The following is a 20391-nucleotide window of genomic DNA, read 5'->3' as shown; positions in this document are numbered from 1 at the left end:
TCATGGATTTTATCAATGATCTCTGGAGTCGTAACCTCCTCAGGGCGTCCAGAACGTTCAGCATCACTTGTACCCATATGGCCACTCCGAAAATTTTGAAACAATTTATAAACCGTTCTAATCGAAGGTGCAGAGTCACCGTAATGTTTACCAAGCTTCTCTTTAGTCTCCTGAGGCGTTTTGCCTTTCATAAAGTAATGTTTAATCACCACACGAAATTCTTTTTCGTCTATTTTTTGACAATCACTCGACTTTCTTGATTCACACGAATGCCAAACACGAAGAAATAGACCAATATGGCTGAAAGTTGGTGTGCGTTCTTTCCAACGATACCACTAACTAAATATGACCTCGATACGCGGCGTTGGTGCCATCTCTTGGACTTTGCACGGACTTTTCAAACAGCCCTCGTACTGCAAACCACATCCATTTGTACTTACTTACTGTACTTGTCTCTTTGTCTCCGTCTGCAGTTTTTACCCCCTCCCTGACCTCTCCCCCTCCCCCAGTCTTCCCTCGAATACTACACTGTTCAAAAGAATTAGGGAAACACGTGAATCACCGTCCGGTATGTTAAATCGACTCGTATTTTGATATAGGCCTTACCAGTAGCCTTAACGCACGACTTGAGATTTTCGCTTTCAGTGTAGGCAATGCTATGATGACGACGCACGAGTCGTCGCCAATGTTGACTGGTGGCCAATGCTAAATAGAAACATATAAATCACAGCAGGTTTGTCAGTAACGTCGATAAGGTGCTGGCTGCATCGTCTGGATCTGCAACGACTAAAATAATTAGAAGTCTTTGGTAAAAAATAATATATATTGTACTTAACCGGTCGTACAGAATTCTACTTGTCTGCGTATATATAATTATAAAAAGATAGCTATTGAGGCCTCACTTAGGGCCTTTTTAGAGGTTGCTTCCTATCAGCTGAAGGCTATGCTACTTTAGTACTTGACTTCCCGAGCAAGAGTGGACGAGAGCTCGATAGAAACTTGATAGAAGCCGCGGTGCGGCGCTGGTTGCGACTCGCGGGTCCAATGATACTAATACGGATCGCGGTCGATAAATGCAACCCCTAGCAAGTGTGGTATCGAACGTTGATACCACATCCAACAATTAAAATCATTCGCCATCTGTTGGCTGTGTTACGCATTACAGTGTCAAGTGAGTCCTCAGAAAGAGGTGAGTACCGGTATCCCAGCGTTTTCAAGTGAAGTACACAGGTGGCAGTTGTAATTTGTGGACGTTGTATTCAACCAAGCACATGCAATGCGACATCGTAAGTGCAAGTTGAAAGGGCGATCTGTTTGATCAATAAAGGGTGGACTGTCATCCATCTACAGCCGGCCGCTGAGACCGAGCGGTTCTAGGCGCCCCAGTCCGGAACCGCGGTGCTGCTACGGTCGCAGGTTCGAATCCTGCCCCGGGCATGGATGTGTGTGTTGTCCTTAGGTTAGTTAGGTTTAAGTAGTTCTAAGTCTAGGGGAGTGATGACCTCAGATGTTAACTGTCATAGTGCTTAGAGCCATTTGAACCATCCATCTACGCCACAGGTAGACAGGTCAGCACACAAGGCGAGTTGGACAAGGTCGCCGACGCATTAGAACCCCACATGAAGACCGCTACCTGGCCACGTCTGCGTTGTGGCGTCGAACGGATCCGCCAGCGCGCTGCAAGGTGATCTCAGATCGGCCACTGGAGCCGCTGTGTCCGATCAGACGATAGTGAACAGATAACGAAAAGCACCTTAAAACCTAGAGGTCCTGTTCGAGTACCCCGCTTGACAAAACAGCAGCTTACAGCTCGCCTCCATTACTGCCGTTCCCATGTCAACTAGCAACTTCGTAAATGGCGAAATATGTTATTCTCAATCGGGTTCAGATGTTCTCTGACGCAAGCTGATTGCGCGTTCATGTGTGGAGATACTTGGTGAGCGGTATCTGCCAAATTTTGTCCAGGAAAACGACAGGTTTCCAAGGTTCTGTGACGTTTTGGGAGGTTGCAGCGTAGATAGTTATACGGATATTGTCGATATCCATGGTCGCCTTACGGCTAGGCAGTACACCGAACCGATCCTGTTGCACCTTGTGGTGGCTGCTGCCAGGGCGTATGTGCCAAATGTCAGCATGGATGTCTTGCGAAACCTGGACGTTCAAGTAATGGAATGGCCGGCGGTGACTCCCGACCTAAACCCTATCAGGTGTCTGCGAAACGTACTCGACAGACGTGTTCGTGATCGACAGACGTGTTCGTGATCGTCCTGTTCCACCACAGACTCTCCTATAACTCTCACGGGGTGTCATTGAATGATTGTTTCGACTTTGTTTTCGACACCTGTCGGACATTTCAGTTCTTTTTATGTAGACGATCGAAGATGTAATGATGTTTCGTTGTGTACTTAAATTGTGAAAGGTAAAGGTATAATATGGTAACATACTCAGACCGAGCGAGGTGGCGCAGTAGTTAGCACACTGGACTCGCATTCGGGAGGACGACGGTTCAGTCCCGCGTCTGGTCATCCTGGTTTATGTTTTCCGTTATTTCCCTAAATCGCTCCAGGCAAATGCCGGGATGGTTCCTTTGAAAGGTCACGCCGACTTCGTTCCTCATCCTTCCCTAATCCGATGAGACCGATGATCTCGCTGTTTGGTCTCTTCCCCCAAACAACCCAACCCAACTCAACATACCTAGTCCTTAGTTATTGCTCAATGGAGTGCGACAGACGTCCAGAGTCATGTTCCCCTATTTCTTTTGAGCAGTTAAGTTGACGATTCCTTGATGTCTCAGAATGTTTCCTATCAAACGATCCCTTCTTTCCACCAGTTGTGCCGCAAGTTTCTTTCCTCGCCAGTTATATTCAGTACCTTGTCATTAGTTACGCGATATACCCACCTAATCTTCAACATTCTTCTGTAGATCCACATTTCAAAAGCTTCTATTCTCTTCTTCTCTGACCTGCTTATCGCCCACGTTTCACTTCCGTACAAGTCTACACTCCAGAAAAATCCCTTCAGAAACGCTTCTGTTGCCATTGCCAGTCTACATTTTATACACTCTCTACTTCGGCCATCATCAGTTTTTTACTGCCCAGATAGCAAAACTCATCTACTACTTCTAGTGTCCCATTTCCTAATCTAATTCGCAGAGCATCGCCTGATTTAATTCGACTACAATCCATTACCCTTATTTTGCTTTTGTTAATGTCCATATTGTATCCTCTCTTCAAGACCTTGTTCATTCTGTTCAACTGCACTTCCTAGGCCTTTGTTTTAGAGTTTTAATTGTCATCTCGAAAAATTAAACTTATATTATTAATTCATTGTGTGGAAATTTCCTGACAGATAATGGGGATCGGGGCTCGAAGTTGGAACCTTCACATTTCGCGAACAAGTGCTTTACCGACCGAACTACCATTGCACGACTCACGACCCTCCCTCACAGTTTTACTTCCGCCAGTCCCTCTTCTCCTATCTTCCAGACTGTACAGAAATTCCCCTGCATAGGTTCGAGTTCCGGTTCGGCAAACAATTTTAATCTGCCATAAAGCTTCTAATCGCTGCACACTCCACTCCAGAGTGAAGATTCATTCTGGGAACAGTCCCCGAGCTGTGGCTGAACGATTTTCTCCGCAATAGCCTTTCTTCCACGAGTATTAGTCCTACAGGAGAGTTGTGAAATTTGGAATATAGGAGATGAGGTGCAGTCGGAATTAAATCTGCGCCTGCGGGTCGTGAGTCGTACTTGTATGATGCTAAACACAATGCATTTCTTGACTTGTTGGTCACTTGACACGTTTTCACGCCAAACTCTGGCATTCAGGAATTTACCGATTATTTGTTGTTGTAACGTTGGGGCATTAAATCTCGTGTTGGAACCAGATATGGGTGGACAGTATACAGTTATCTGCGTATGATTATCGGTTCAGGTTAAGCAACGTACATGACGATGAAGAATATGGACTGAAGAGTAATTAATCACCTGATGGAATAAGGCGCTTGAGAAAAGCATCTAAAGTTACAAAGAAAAATACTGAAGAATGCAGACTGTTTTAAGATCGCATATGGGAATGCAACAAAGGCAAACCACTGTGTGGTGAATTTCTGTTTTTTCTTTTAAAAATATTATGATTCGTATTTTAAGCATAAGAGAAAGAAATTACAGTTTTTGCATATACATCAACATTTGTAAAACTTGTTTCTTACTTCAATTCAATAATTGATTTAATAAAGCTTGCCTACGACAGGCAAAGGTTAGAGGAGGCAATTCGCCTGTTTTTCTGCTCCGAGAGGAGCGTTTTCCCGTTGGTCCCTTCCCCTGAATAAGTGCTCATAGTTCTTAAGGTATGCATTTTAGAGCCCATGTTGACTAGACGTTTTTGCTTTAAGTGATCGTTTCTGTCATATCCCCGAATATTGAGCTCCTGGGACACCCTGCATAATCGATGGTCCGATTCTACTCTAGTTGATCCGGCGTATCGAGAGTTGACGGTAACAATGCGTTGTTCGAGGTTCTGTGCTAGAGGTGGAACGTAAACCAACGCTATCCCACAAGAATTACCCGCAAGGTGGGCATTTTGGGCCTCTACAACATTCCGTCCCTCTCATGGCGCACTGTGTTCCGACACGCTCGGTAAACCCGAAAGTTTTGCGACGGACGAACAACCGTCCTCCTCGTATTTCTTGTAACACTCCACTATGCTGTTAGAAACTCGTGGTGTCTTATGAAACTTGTCATAAAAAGCTCTTTGCACACTGCACACTCGCTATCGATTGGCAAGGAGCAAATTCTAACATGCAGAATAATTTGTCTGCGTGGTTTGCCACCATTTTCAATAACTACGATCGAAGCGCATCTGTCGGCACAAAAGAAAAAAGAAAACTTTGAGAGCTTTTTTTTTTTGCTCGCTTATTATTTGTGCTGTTACGTTTAGCCACTTTGCACACCGATTTTTTCAAAATGTTTCATGGATTTGATAGTCACCCTGTATTGGAAACAAGCGTTCGTCATACCAAAAATACTCGCCCCCTGACAACAGACTAGTCAGCTGCGACCAACACCCATTTAGGGCTATGGAAAAACCAGTCTATAATCTATAGGCACAACAAAAACTGTATACATTAGTGGTATCAGTTCCGTCAGAACAGACTGGCCTCGTAATGATATGGCTGGTACATACATTTACACTGAAGAGCCAAAGAAAGTGGTAGACCTAATATCATGTAGGTCCCCGTGAGCACGCAGAAGTGCCGCAACACGATGTGGGATGGACTCGACTAATGTCTGAAGTAGTGCTGGAGGGAATTACAGGGCTGTCCATAAATCCGTAAGAGGGGTGGAGATCCCTTCTGCCAGCACGTTGCAAGGCATCCCAGATATGCTCAATAATGTTCATGTCTGGGGAGTTTGGTGCCCAGCGGAAGTGTTTAAACTAAGAAGAGCGTTCCTGGAGCCACTCTGTAGCAATTGTGGACGTGTGAGGTTTAGCATTGTCCTGCTGGAATTTCCCAAGTCCGTCGGAATGCACAATGGACGCGAACGGAGACAGGTGATCAGACAGGATGCTTTTCGTACGTGTCACCCGTCAAAGTTGTATCTAGACGTATCAGGGGTGCCATATCACTCCAACTGAACTCGCTCTACGCCATTACATAGTCTCCACCAGCTTCAGCTGTCCTCTGCTGACATGCAGGGTCCATGGATTCATGATATTGTCTCCATACCTGTACACGTCCATCTGGGCGTTCGGCTTCGAAGGGCCATTGCGATTTTTTTTTTTTTTTTGTTGAATGGTGGACACTTGTTGTTGGCCCAGCTTTGAAATCTGCAGCAATTTGCGGAAGGGTTACACTTCCGTCACGTTTAACGATTCCCTTCAGTCGTCGTTGGTCCCGTTCTTGCAGGATATTTTTCCGGTCTCAGCGATGTCGGAGATTTGATGTTTTACCGGATTCCAGATATTCACTGTACACTCGTAAAATGGTCGTACGGGAAAATCCCCACTTCATCGCTACCTCGGAGATGCTGGGTCCCATCGCTCGTGCGCCGACTATAACATCACTTTCAAACTCACTTAAATCTTGAGAACCTGCCATACTAGCAGCAGTAACCGATCTAACAACTGGAAGTATAGGAGTTACCGACCGCAGCGCCGTATTCTGCCTATTATATCTCTGTATTTGAATACACATGCCTATACCAGTTTCTTTGGCGCTTCAGTGTGTAGTTCTGTAAGAGCGCGACGGCTCCTTGATGTTTGTTTCATCGCGGATGCATTAGTATCGTCCGAACACCTAAGGGAGTCAATAATTTGCATACTCCCTGCTGCTAGCACTCCTATCTACAATCTGTCTCTTTCATAATGTCTAATTATAACAGTACTTATCATCTACAAATATAAACTCTATATGTATGTATTTCTTCCAAATGTGCCTTTGTAATTGTTTATTTCACTTTTTGTACTAGATGTAGTTTAACATGGCTACGAAAACATATGAATGTAAAATAAGTAGAATGCCTGGCTAGATGTAAAAGAGGGCCTGATGGCCCTAATCTTGCCAGGTTAAATAAATCAATAATGGAAGAGAGCGTGCGACAAGTTGAGAATCTGGGTGGGACTGAAAACGTGTCCGGATGGCCGAGACGGTTAGGGCGACCGTTGTAGGGAAGCTGAGCATCCGGGTCCGAGTCACAGTGTGGCACAAATTTTCAACTTCTGGCGTTGCATTACCACAATGCCCTGTGTGGCTGCAAGTGACTAAATCGTACCAATCCTTTCCCTTTCCTTCCCCATACTGTATTCCAAACGAAAACGTCCTTTCCCTTGCAAGCGTAAATCGGCCGTGGCGCCCATAATAAAGCTCAGGACTAGCCCACAGGGGGAGCCCGGAAATGAAATGGTGCAGAGTGTGCAAACTTTTTCGGCTGTGCCGTGTTGTTAGTTTACTGGTGTGCTTGTCTTGTGACGCGATCTCCAGCGCGCTCCTGCGCCAGCCTAGCGATGGTAGCAACTTGGCCTGGCAACGGGGAGGGGTCCGGCAGCCACGTGTCCTGCGTGAAGGAATGCGTGTGTGTGTGCGTGTGCGTGTGCGTGTGTGCACGGCCGCCAGATAGCGGCCGGGGGCCTCCGGAAGGGCGCCGCCAGCGGTCACCTACCCACTCGTTTCCTGCCGCTCCTCGCGCCGCTGCTTCTGAAAGAGGGCAAATCGCCGAAATCGCCACTGGGCGCCCGAATGGAACGCGCCGATCGAGTGGGGAAAGTCGTCGTTCTGCGCGTGCCGTCACTTGTCGAAACACGTGAATGGATCAGCGCGGAAAGTGCCGAACATCAGATCGTGTGTATCTGTGTGCGGGAAAGTATTGTTGCCTTTATTCGTGCTGTACGACAGAAATGCGTGAGTGCGCTGTCTCCGGCTGCTTTTCTTATAAGAGGAAGACGAAGGGAACTCAAATGATCAACTATCAGTTCTTCAGGGACATACAGCTTCCAAAATTGCGGACTGTGATTACCGAAAAAGACCACATTAAAGTGTCAAGATGTAACGTCCTTTTTCGGATCTTCGGTCTTGGCTAACACTCAGCGATGGAGCAATGAGATTGTTATTTCTCATGTATCGGATTGACGTTACAAAAAGAACATTCATGAATTAAACTCGCGACTTGTGCGAGATATTTACTTCACCAAATGTCGTAATTAAATCGTTTATAATCGATGGTTTATCAGTTGATATTTCAATATTAATGATAAGTTCAAATTAGTTCCAGCCGTTCGTTGGCTGGCAGGCAGCGCTACAGTTGTCGGTTCGCACATACAAACGTCTCTCGTTCCGTCACTGCCCCAATGTCATACGCTATCCAGGCTTAAAATTTCGTGACACAATTTTTCTCCCCCCCCCCCCCCCCTCTCTCTCTCTCTCTCTCTCTCTATCTCTCTCTCTCTCTCTCTCTATATATATATATATATATATATATATATATACTCCTGGAAATTGAAATAAGAACACCGTGAATTCATTGTCCCAGGAAGGGGAAACTTGATTGACTCATTCCTGGGGTCAGATACATCACATGATCACACTGACAGAACCACAGGCACATAGACACAGGCAACAGAGCATGCACAATGTCGGCACTAGTACAGTGTATATCCACCTTTCGCAGCAATGCAGGCTGCTATTCTCCCATGGAGACGATCGTAGAGATGCTGGATGTAGTCCTGTGGAACGGCTTGCCGTGCCATTTCCACCTGGCGCCTCAGTTGGACCAGCGTTCGTGCTGGACGTGCAGACCGCGTGAGACGACGCTTCATCCAGTCCCAAACATGCTCAATGGGGGACAGATCCGGAGATCTTGCTGGCCAGGGTAGTTGACTTACACCTTCTAGAGCACGTTGGGTGGCACGGGATACATGCGGACGTGCATTGTCCTGTTGGAACAGCAAGTTCCCTTGCCGGTCTAGGAATGGTAGAACGATGGGTTCGATGACGGTTTGGATGTACCGTGCACTATTCAGTGTCCCCTCGACGATCACCAGTGGTGTACGGCCAGTGTAGGAGATCGCTCCCCACACCATGATGCCGGGTGTGGCCCTGTGTGCCTCGGTCGTATGCAGTCCTGATTGTGGCGCTCACCTGCACGGCGCCAAACACGCATACGACCAGCATTGGCACCAAGGCAGAAGCGACTCTCATCGCTGAAGACGACACGTCTCCATTCGTCCCTCCATTCACGCCTGTCGCGACACCACTGGAGGCGGGCTGCACGATGTTGGGGCGTGAGCGGAAGACGGCCTAACGGTGTGCGGGACCGTAGCCCAGCTTCATGGAGACGGTTGCGAATGGTCCTCGCCGATACCCCAGGAGCAACAGTGTCCCTAATTTGCTGGGAAGTGGCGGTGCGGTCCCCTACGGCACTGCGTAGGATCCTACGGTCTTGGCGTGCATCCGTGCGTCGCTGCGGTCCGGTCCCAGGTCGACGGGCACGTGCACCTTCCGCCGACCACTGGCGACAACATCGATGTACTGTGGAGACCTCACGCCCCACGTGTTGAGCAATTCGGCGGTACGTCCACCCGGCCTCCCGCATGCCCACTATACGCCCTCGCTCAAAGTCCGTCAACTGCACATACGGTTCACGTCCACGCTGTCGCGGCATGCTACCAGTGTTAAAGACTGAGATGGAGCTCCGTATGCCACGGCAAACTGGCTGACACTGACGGCGGCGGTGCACAAATGCTGCGCAGCTAGCGCCATTCGACGGCCAACACCGCGGTTCCTGGTGTGTCCGCTGTGCCGTGCCTGTGATCATTGCTTGTACAGCCCTCTCGCAGTGTCCGGAGCAAGTATGGTGGGTCTGACACACCGGTGTCAATGTGTTCTTTTTTCCATTTCCAGGAGTATATATATATATATATATATAGTGTGTGTGTGTCTGTGTACCAGGGACATTTTTAAAGCAAAAACCGATTTGTAATGAAGTAAAAGAAACTTTACTCATGAATGTGAATTGTATCATAGAGTCGCCCGGTGTGGCCGAGCGGTTCTAGGCGCTACAGTCTGGAACCGCGCGACTGCTACGGTCGCAGGTTCGAATCCTGCCTCGGGCATGGATGTGTGTGATGTCCTTAGGTTAGTTAGGTTTAAGTAGTTTTAAGTTCTAGGGGACTGATGACCTTAGAAGTTAAGTCCCATAGTGCTCAGAGCCATTTGAACCATTTAAATTAGTTCCAGCGACATCAAATTCCCTATAGACTGGTTGTAATCTCAAATCTATAATCAGTCGTAACAGTGTTATTAATTCCTAACGTCAAGGAGTTTCTATATAAGCGACGAACGCTTCAGTCAAATAATATCGCAGCACGTTATCTCTATAAATAATATTGTAAAACTTGAATGATGAATGCGTGAATATGCTGGTTTATTACACAATATTAGTCACTTTCTAACAGAGCCGTGAGGAAGAAGCTTTCCCAGGTGTTGGGGAATTATAAATTATATGCTTCGTAACTATCGCCAAGTTCCATAGTCCATTAGTTATTACAAATGAAATTGTCTATCTGTGTTCACTTCGTAAATAGTGTTAACTTCAGGTTATCTAATTAAAAGTCACTTCTGTCTAATATATGCAAGTCCTCATCTGAATTCTAAATAACGTAATATTTGAAGTCAAAGTATCGTTTCACTGCGTCATAGTAGATCGCAATAATCAATTCTGGAAGAAAAAAAAAAAAAACAATCTAATTGCGCCTACATATACGAGCATTCAGAAGTATGACCTGCTTCGGCTAATTCTCGTAACGTAGTGACAATGGATTGAATTATCCTTAGCCATTACTCACTAATCTCAAAGAGTAGTCACACGGAGTATTCTTTGGGAACGTTGGTTCTACTTTGCGAATATTAATTATAATGAATTTGCGATTTACTATGATTTTGAGTTTGATTTTACTGGAATCCTATCTTTCTTTCGTATGTTAATAAATTACTAAGTATTAGATTCCTGATTCAATTACTGGTTAATATTCAAGTAATAGTGTTAACTGGAAAATTGTTTGCTTGTTCATTTTTCATGGAATTTGGAACTTGTTTTGGCGAAATCTTTGGGAATTTTGGAGCTAATTTTTGATTTTCATTCCTCGTCCGAGGAAGTGGCATTACAAAGAACTACTGTTTGTTCACGATATTTTAAATCAGACGATGATGCCTGGGATTTGCGAGCAGCGTTGTTACATACAACTGCCAGAAAAGTTCTGAAATCAGATGTCATTCCGTTGGTGAATCTCCCAGTTGGTGCAAGTGTGCGTACAATTGCTGATGGACAGTTAAAAGAATGTAGGGAAGACGCATTTCAGGCGAGTGTAAACCCGAAAAGAGCGGTGGAAACATTTGAGAACTTGATACTCATGAAACTGAAGGTTTATCGGTCCACAGCGACTGATATACCGAGCTTAGAATGTGAAGAACGCCTCAGCTCAGGAACAGAGTGAAAGAATTAGAATGCAGGAACAAATAGCTCGAAAACGTATGCAGTGATTTGAAAGTAAGAGAGAAGATTATGAGAGAAACTGAAGGTTTTAATTACAGGCACATTGTCTACCATTTGCGCACCTCTTCGTCTCTGCATAACTACCGCAACCTATATCAATTTGTACATGCGTACTCTCTATCACTAAACTCATGATTCCTTAATGACTCAAGATGTTTCCTATCAACCGTTCCCTTCTTGTAGTCGAGTTGTGCCTTAAATTTATTATTTTGTTCACAAATTCTACTCAGTACCTCCTCATTACTTATTCGGACTTTTGAACCGTGCTGCCAACAGCTAGGTACAAACATAAAATCATACATACAGAGAAGTCACAATAGAAAGAGTTTGAACAACGAATTACACTGCTTGACGATTGCTAAGGAACAACTGCCAGTTGCTACGGAACAACCGACAATTGCTATGGAACATCCAATCAATGGTACTAAAAGGAAATGTAGAGGGAGGGACGTGCTAACTGCAGAGCAGCCTGTGCACGAACGAACGATCGGCACACACACGACAGTACATGTAGTACGGTGTTGGACGAAGGTTGCTATGGAACCGATTAGTGCGACATGTCGTGTGATACGGCAGAATGTCTACAACTCATCATTTGAGTGCTTACGATCGTGGACGAGCAGTTGGACGGCTCGAAGACGATCAAAGTGTCACTACTGTAGCCACAGTAATGGGCGTGTCCAAAAGTGTCATTAAAAAAGGCTGCTGAAGGTGGAAATGCCTATGCGGAAGCATGCCGCTGGACGTAGATGGACCACCACACCGCAAGAGATGGATCCGTAGACTTAGTGGCGAAAAGGAACAGACATCTCATTCCTAGGCAGATCGCTGCAGACCTTGCAACCGCCACCGGTACACGTGTGTCTGCCAGAACCATTTCGCAGCTATTAAATCAGGGTGGTTTGAATACTCGGAAGCCTGTTTAACGCATCCCACTTCAACCACGCTATCGCCGTGGGTGCACGGAGCCTGTTGATTGGGGTCAGCAACGGTGGTCCAAAGTGATGATGTCCGACGAATCCTGCTTCACTGTGGCATGCGATTATGGCCTCTACTTACTGTGGAGACGGGGGAACACGTTACACATGACAGCAAGTTCATGAACGTCATCTGTATGGCCTAGGTGTTACGGTGTGGGCAGGAATTATGCACAATGGCCCTACACTTCCGCGGATCTTTGCACGAGGTAGCGTTACAGCACAGCGGAATTTCGGGGAGATTAATCTTGATCACGACCGTCTATTTAGAGGCGTGGTTGGTTCTGTCTTGCTATTTATGGACAATAATGCACTGCAAAGGAAGACACTGAACATATGGAGTGGCCTGCTTACCCCATGGAGCTATAAAACCTATAGAGCATGCCTGGGGTGCTCTTGGCAGACATGTTTCTCAACGAACACCCCCTGCCCGAACCGTTCATGAACTGAAAACCGCCTTGAGAGAGGCATGGGACAATATCTCCCAAGGAGAGGAATGGGACAATATCTCCCAAGGACTCCTCAACAGTTTGGTACCGAGCGTGAATGAGAGGAACAAAATGTGCAGTAGTGCCCGAGGAGGGCATTTTCCTGAGAGCCCGATATCGTCCTTTATGCTGGGAATCTAACCTGTGTCAAATATTAACGTTATTTATGTCTATTATTCTGCTTTCCCATATGGTGAAATCTCGACCATTTTTCGTTATAAGTATACCACTCCACCTCCATTTCGCATGTACTGGGTTCCATGTCGTCCATTATTGTTTGTGATTATTCCTGTCCAACAGTGCCTGTGTTCCTTAGCAATTGCCCAGCAGTATAAGATTACTGTACGATGTCCAAAGATGGAAAACTTGTAGTTAAGAAATCGTCACATATTAACTACAGACAAAATATAATACGAAAAAAGACCTCAGATTGAGAAGCATACCCCAGGAGATTGGACTGCTTTTCCAGTCATACATGGTACACCATATTTAATATATGCGCGATGCTATCCCGTTAGAAATAAAAAAGGACTTCGTATATTCTAAGATATTCATGGCACAAGAAACAGGAGCACTTGTTGAAAGGTGCGCTTTCAATTTCGCAAAGATTTGCAGGAAACGGTTTTGCTGCACTTAGAAGAAAGGAGGAGGAAATGTAAACCATTTCCTGTTTTCGTGCAGTTTCTTCAAACACTCGCAAAAGGGTTATACGTGATGTTTACTCAATGTAAGTCGGAGGAAGTTGAACTATGGTTGTCTTGCATTCTTACCAAGGTGGTTATCTGCTTTCTCCTCGCCTGAACGTTTCGAAACCAGCGGTAGTTTCTAATTACTGGTTCGATCTCATCGTAGTATTGACCTCTATGGCAGATCGAAAGGCACCAATACCATACCCATTCTTACTCTGCCAGTTTCCGCATGCGTAAGTTGAAATCTGAGGATGGTAGACCGACTTCCATTACATGACCAGAGACGCTGAATTCCATAGCCTTGTCATTGTAAGACAGTTCTACATGAGTTAGGGCCCATAGATATGAAAATTTTATACGTTTTCATTTTGTTGGCAGTGATTCTTATATAATTTACAGAATGTGAATATTCGTTTTATTTTAACACTTCGGATTTTCAGTAGATTGCAATACGCTTTTGAGTCTGATATTAGCACCAGATTCTGGATAGCCGCATGACAACTAGATTTGAGAGCCTCATGAACCGCTATCGGTTCCCCGGTTAAAAATTTAACAGCATGGGGCAGACGAAATGGCTTGGATTGTTTGTGCTTGAGAACTGGAAATTCACAGCCTACTGCTGAGATCTCTTGTTAACGAGAGCCATCAGCATGCACATGAACAAAGAGCGACCAATAAATATTAATGTTAGCACCAAAATCTGAATTCATTGTCCCGAAGCAAAATTTCAGAAAACTGTTATACTGAATATGGAGGTTTTCCAGCTGATATCGGACTGGAAATCCTTATAGGACTATGTAGCTATCTGTTTGAATTCAGCGGTTGACAGGAAGTCTTAATGCTGTCACAAATAGAGGGCAAAGGTTCCGCATTTCCGATGCAGACGTTATGGACGGAAGATTGTCACTCATTTTTCGTAGGAGTGTGATTAATCTACTATTTGGCTACTGACTCTTGTGGCAAAAAAAATTATCTCGCGAAGCTCAGGTGTCGTACATTCAGGAGAGGTTCAGCAGCTTCAACTGCTAACGGCTTCGTTGGGGTCGATCGCGTTGCTCTATGGCAACGGTAGTCAAACTTCACTGCTCAGGAGCCAGTATTAAGATTGGGTGTGGCACCTCGGGCCGCATATGTACTGATCCTATTCCAGAATGAGATTTTCAGTCTGCAGCGGATAGTCCGCTGATATGAAACTTCCTGGCAGATTAAAACTGTGTGCCAGACCGAGACTCGAACTCGGGACCTTTGCCTTTTGCGGGCAAGTGCTCTACCAAACTGAGCTACCCAAGCATGACTCACGCCCCGTCCTCACTGCTTTACTTCTGCCAGTACCTCGTCTCCTACCTTCCAGACTTTACAGAAGCTCTCCTGCGAACCTTGCAGCACTCCTGAAAGAAAGGCTATTGCGGAGACATGGCTTAGCCACAGCCTGGGGGATGTTTCCAGAATGAGGAGTGCTAGTTCTGCAAGGTCGCAGGAGAGCTTTTGTAAAGTTTGGAAGGTAGGAGACGAGGTACTGGCAGAAGTAAGGCAGTGAGGACGGGGCGTGAGTCGTGCTTGGGTAGCTCAGTTGGTGGAGCACTTGCCCGCGAAAGGCAAAGGTCCCGAGTTCGGGTCTCGGTCCGGCATATAGTTTTAATCTGCCAGGAAGTTTCATATCAGCGCACACTCCGCTGCAGAGTGAAAATCTCATTCTGGAAACATCCCCCAGGCTGCGGCTAAGCCATGTCTCCGCAGTATCCTTTCTTTCAGGAGTGCTAGTTGTGCAAGGTTCGCAGGAGAGCTTCTTTAAAGTTTGGAAGGTAGGAGTCGAGGTACTGGCAGAAGTAAAGCAGTGAGGACGGGGCGTGAGTCGTGCTTGGGTAGCTCAGTTGGTGGAGCACTTGCCCGCGAAAGGCAAAGGTCCCGAGTTCGAGTCTCGGTCCGGCACACAGTTTTAATCTGCCAGGAAGTTTTACTGATCTTATTAATTGGTAACATACGTACAGGTCGTTCCAAAATGATATTTACGGCTTCGATCATGGATATTTAAGAAATGGAATTAGGCAGAAAGGAGCGGTTTATGGCGTAAGTTTTAGTAGCCATTTAACAAAGTTCCATGTGTAGCACGCAGTTGCAGTTCCAGTTCCTCCCATGTCCTGTTAGCATGTCCTCTTTAACGCGTCCAGTTGTTGCCCTCACTGTTCATGCAGGTCCCGCATCAGGTCTTTTTAACGTCCTTCACAAAATTTCAAAGAAAAAAAATCTAATGAGCTTATTCTGGAGTCGTTTGGTGCCAGAAAATAGGTCCTCCGCTGCCAATTCAGCGAAATGGAAATGTGTCGTCTGAAGCCTTCCGATGGTGATCTGTGAGGTGGTCACCATTCTGAAGCAGCAGTTCTTCGCCCAATGAAGATACAAACTGTTGCAACAGGTCCAGGTAAACAGTCGAGGTAACTGACGCCTCTGCCAAGAAAAACAGTCCTACTAAACGGCCATGAAGCAGACACGTTTAGCTTTGATTTATAGCATACAACTTCCATGCTAAGTAAGGTAGGGATTCTGAGAGCATCGGATCCTCACATTGTGTCAGTTTACCTTCCCGACACATGAAAGTAACCTTCGTCCACGAACATCACATTTTTAAATTGTCTGTGTCATTGACGATGCGACTCAGAAAGTCCGTTTCAAATGGTTTGCACTTTGGCCTTTTGGCAGGTCGTAAAGCTGAAGTGCATGCAGCAGCTGCGCATTTTAGGCGTGAAGCTTCAGTCTCTTGTGTACTGTGTCTCATGTGCACCGTGTGTGGTGGTACCTGCAACTGTCGAGATGCTTGACGAATTGATTTGGTTGGATTCCGTATAAATGCCTGTTCCACCCGTTCCAGAACTGCATCATTCCTTAAGGACGCCCAGAACTAATCATTGGATAAATGCTTGTTGCACCCAGTCCACATCTGCATCACTCGTGCTCTGACACCGAGAGCTCATTCTCTTCATGATATGAAACTTCCTGGTAGAGTAAAACTGTGTGCCGGACCGAGACTCGAACTCGGAACCTTTGCCTTTCGCGGGCAAGTGCTCTACCAACTGAGCTACCCAAGCACGACTCACGCCCCGTTCTCACAGTTTTAATTCCGCCAGTGCCTCGTGAAAATTTCGTTCTAGAAACTCTTCATGATACTTCCAAATTGGAAAATACTTACAAAAAGGTACCAAAAAAAGGTGCTGGTGAAATTACTGTATTTAGATTTAAATCAGCTATATTAACTTTGTTGGTTCCAGTTACAGGATTCTGTTATACTGGATAATACATACATCATTCCACTGTTTTTGACACTAGCCGCTGTCTCTTTGAACCCAATAGCTTCCTTTATTCGAAGAAACTCCGCTCGACATATGCAGAAACCAATGAAATGTACCTTTTCAGCACCTGTAAAGGTTGTTCAGTCAAAGCTGCAAAAGTTTCCACATCTGTATTTTTTTCAAATTTAATTCAAATTTGACTTAAACAGATCCATCAGGGGTGTCTCTAGCAGTAATCATAGTCTTCCACTGTTCCTCCTCCTCCTCCATACCTTCTTCTTCAAAACTCTGAATCACACCAGGCAAATACTTGTAGTCATGGACTGCAAACTGTTTCAACTCTAGGTCTTTGTTGTGACGAATTGTTGGTCTTGCTTGATGGCTGCTGCGTTCATTGAGCTTAGGGCACTATAAAGTGTTTGATTTTATCAAAATCTTCGCACAAGAAACCTGCGCGACTTGTCTAAGCACCCAACCTTGTGATAGAAGCTGTGGAAGATGAAGCCCTGTCATTTATTGATACAAAACCTGACAACAGGGAGCCTTTACCAGAATCCTCTTCAGAGCAGCAATGAAGTTATTTACCCCACTGTAATTCTCCTTGATACTTTCGCAAACAAAGTGTAGGTCACGTGCAATACATGTCACATGTTTGAGGTTGGGGTACATGCCCTTCAATTGTTGGAATGCCGAAAGCGTGTAGCGTGCTTGATCAGTCGCCAAAACCCTGTCTCTTTCGTATTGTGTGCCCTGCCCCCTTCAACAGGTTCAAAAATAAATAAAAACCTTAATTCCGCTCGAACTGGTCATGAAGGCCCCACGGTACCGATCGCCCCACAGGCGCCACGGGATGCCAAAATGGAGGGGCATGTGGTCAGCACACCGCTCTTCCGACCGCTTGTTTGTCTACGAGACCGGAGCCGCTACTTCATCAAGTAGCTCCTCAGTTTGCCTCATAAGGGCTGAGTGTACTTCGTTTGTTAACAGCGCTCGGAAGACCGGATGGTCAGCCATCCAAGTGCTAGCCCCGCCAGACAGCGCTTAACTTCGGTGATCGGACGGGAACCTGTGCTACCACTGCGGCAAGCCCGTTGACTGGTTCATACACGAGTCGTTGAATGAGTGCATTATCGTGCAGACATTTTTCTTCTCGAGTTTGTTCATTTCAAAAAGCATAGGTTTTACCCATTCACCAGTTTATGGAAAATCCAAAACATTCAAAATATATCTTGTAGCTCATCGGTCGCTTCGACTAAAACAAATCCCGCTTCATGTTTGCCAACGTCCTTATTTTCTGTAAGAGGTTCTCATAAATTGCCTGTATGTAGCTTTTTCTCTGAGTGCTCTCAACCACTGTTGTTCTATGTGTGTACTTCTAAAAAAAAATATTTTAATACAGGATTGTTTACCTTGTGGACTGGAATTCCTGACTGGGTTAATAACATGGCAAGATACGCGCTAAACTCATTCAATGACCGCTGCTTTTCACATCCTGAACCGAAGGTGTCTATCAGAGTACTTTGCTGATGGTTCGACTTGTGAAGCTGGTCCTTTAAATGTTTGTTGTTCATGATGTGCTCGTTTATTCTGTTTCTATGATACTTGTCATGGATTTCAATATTTACTTTGCGGACGGAACATCACAGAACGAAGTCATCAGTTTCGATAAACCAAGTTTTCTGCTGAAATTGCACACAACTTCTCCTTTTTAAACTTCGGCATGATTTTATTGCGAAAAATCCGTTCTGGTAAATCACTAACACGATCAGGAAGACAGTACATATCGTAGTCAATAGATAGGAACTGATAAATTCGAGCAGGCTGTCACTGAATTTAGATTTCAACTGTTGCAGCATCATTGTTTGAATTTTATTTCATTTCACAGCTACAGGTTGAGCATTGTTATTGAGGTTGACTGTTGCTGGGGATATGAGTAATTACTGGTGATTTCTATAATTTATATTTTGATACTTCTTGGCCGTTGTTGATTTTGTGGTTAAACAAAATCTTAAGATCCTGTTGCAGAAGAGAAAAAAATTATGTCTAATCTTTCAAAAACGCATATAAAATATGAACAGAAAGGCAAAGGTGCAAGATACAGTAACCTTACGAAAAGGTGCAACAAACTGTGCTTATTTTGCTTCATTTCATGTTCCCAAATGCATATATTGACCTGTCAGTGTAAAAGTAGTTATATTTTTGAAAAGATATTACCATATAGATATTAAGATGAAACGTATACCACTGCGCTCTCCTAGCATGCTCTAACAAAACTAACGAAGTAAATGGTACAATTACCGGTAGTACTGGTAGCATTGGTGGGACAACAAACATAAATGCATATGTGAGAGAGAAATTGGGAGGCCGACGACTTCTTCGTTTTTTGTTTGTTTGTTTACCACATAATTAGAACCGCACGTCGTTCATTGTTAGTCCATTGTGTATTCTATGGTTCAAATGGCTCTGCCGGCCGCGGTGGTCTAGCGGTTCTAGGCGCTCAGTCCGGAACCGCGCGACTGCTACGGTCGCAGGTTCGAATCCTGCCTCGGGCATGGATGTGTGTGATGTCCTTAGGTTGGTTAGGTTTAAGTAGTTCTAAGTTCTAGGGGACTGGTGACCACAGATGTTAAGTCCCATAGTGCTCAGAGCCATTTGAACCATTCAAATGGCTCCGAGCACTATGGGACTTAACTTCTCAGGTCATCAGTCCCCTAGAACTTAGAACTATTTAAACCTAACTAACCTAAGGACATCACACACATCCATGCCCGAGGCAGGATTCGAACCTGCAACCGTAGTGGTCGCTCGGTTCCAGACTGTAGCGCCTAGAACCGCACGGCCACTCCGGCCGGCGTGTATTCTATATCCTTAGGAAACATAGATTGCAATTTATAAGTATAATTGGGTAACATCTACACTTTTATGTAACCAAAGCAATTACTTTTAAGGTTAGTATATATTACATGCACTAACATAAAAATCTGTTTTGTAAATAATAGTTTTCAGCTATCAGTCGTCCTTTTTAATTTTTTTTAATTGCCGGATCTAGATTTCAGCTAGAAACTAGGCATTCTCAATCCACTATAATTTTTTATCAATGCACCTAATACCTGTTGTTCGAGCTTCATCCACAGTTCATTGAATACTGACCTGATAAAAATCTATATCATTATTGTAGTTGTTATTTTGTACTGAATAGAATGTTCTTCATCATGACCAAAGACAAGAGTTTCCTGTTATTGCTATATGTGCGAAACTTTTCATGAATAACTGAAAAATGTTTTATGTAAGGTCTATGAAGTATTGAATCGATATTTGATAGGTTTTGGTTTTTTAAAAATTCCATCTGTTTTATGAGGAAATTGCGTTTTCTGGCGCTATATAATAAATCTGTATTATTTTTTATTTTTACTACAACATCACTTTGGTTCACGTTATGGATCAACTATTGGTAAATAAAACCTGGATTAAACATTGACAGTTTATATTTTGCTCTAAGTTCTGTTTATTTTTAATTAACAGTCACTGAGATAACTATGAACAACAAAAATGTTACGTCTCCCTTCATACATCCTCACGCAGTTTTCAGTTGGTCAATTTCAGTTTATAGGGGAATCTAGTAAAACACTGATAGCGTAGGCAAACAAAGCGATCGAAATGAGGTAACTCCTGATAGATATGCAACACACCTAACATACTAGTAATACGGTTACGATCTTAACTGGCCAATGCTACGGTAGTGTATGATAGTCTACGGTAGCCTGTGGTAGTTTTACAACTCCCGCCACACGTGTAAGAGGATCGCTCGCTTGCTGGGGCCAGAGTTGCGGCGGGTAGCACGTTGCGTCAGCTTCGCCGCGAGATACTGTGTTATTAGCTGGGCGCGTGGCCCTGGCCGCTGCTGGC

This window comes from Schistocerca nitens, chromosome 7 (assembly GCF_023898315.1).
Source record: "Schistocerca nitens isolate TAMUIC-IGC-003100 chromosome 7, iqSchNite1.1, whole genome shotgun sequence".
NCBI lineage: Eukaryota > Metazoa > Arthropoda > Insecta > Orthoptera > Acrididae > Schistocerca > Schistocerca nitens.
This window is presented reverse-complemented; position numbering follows the sequence as displayed.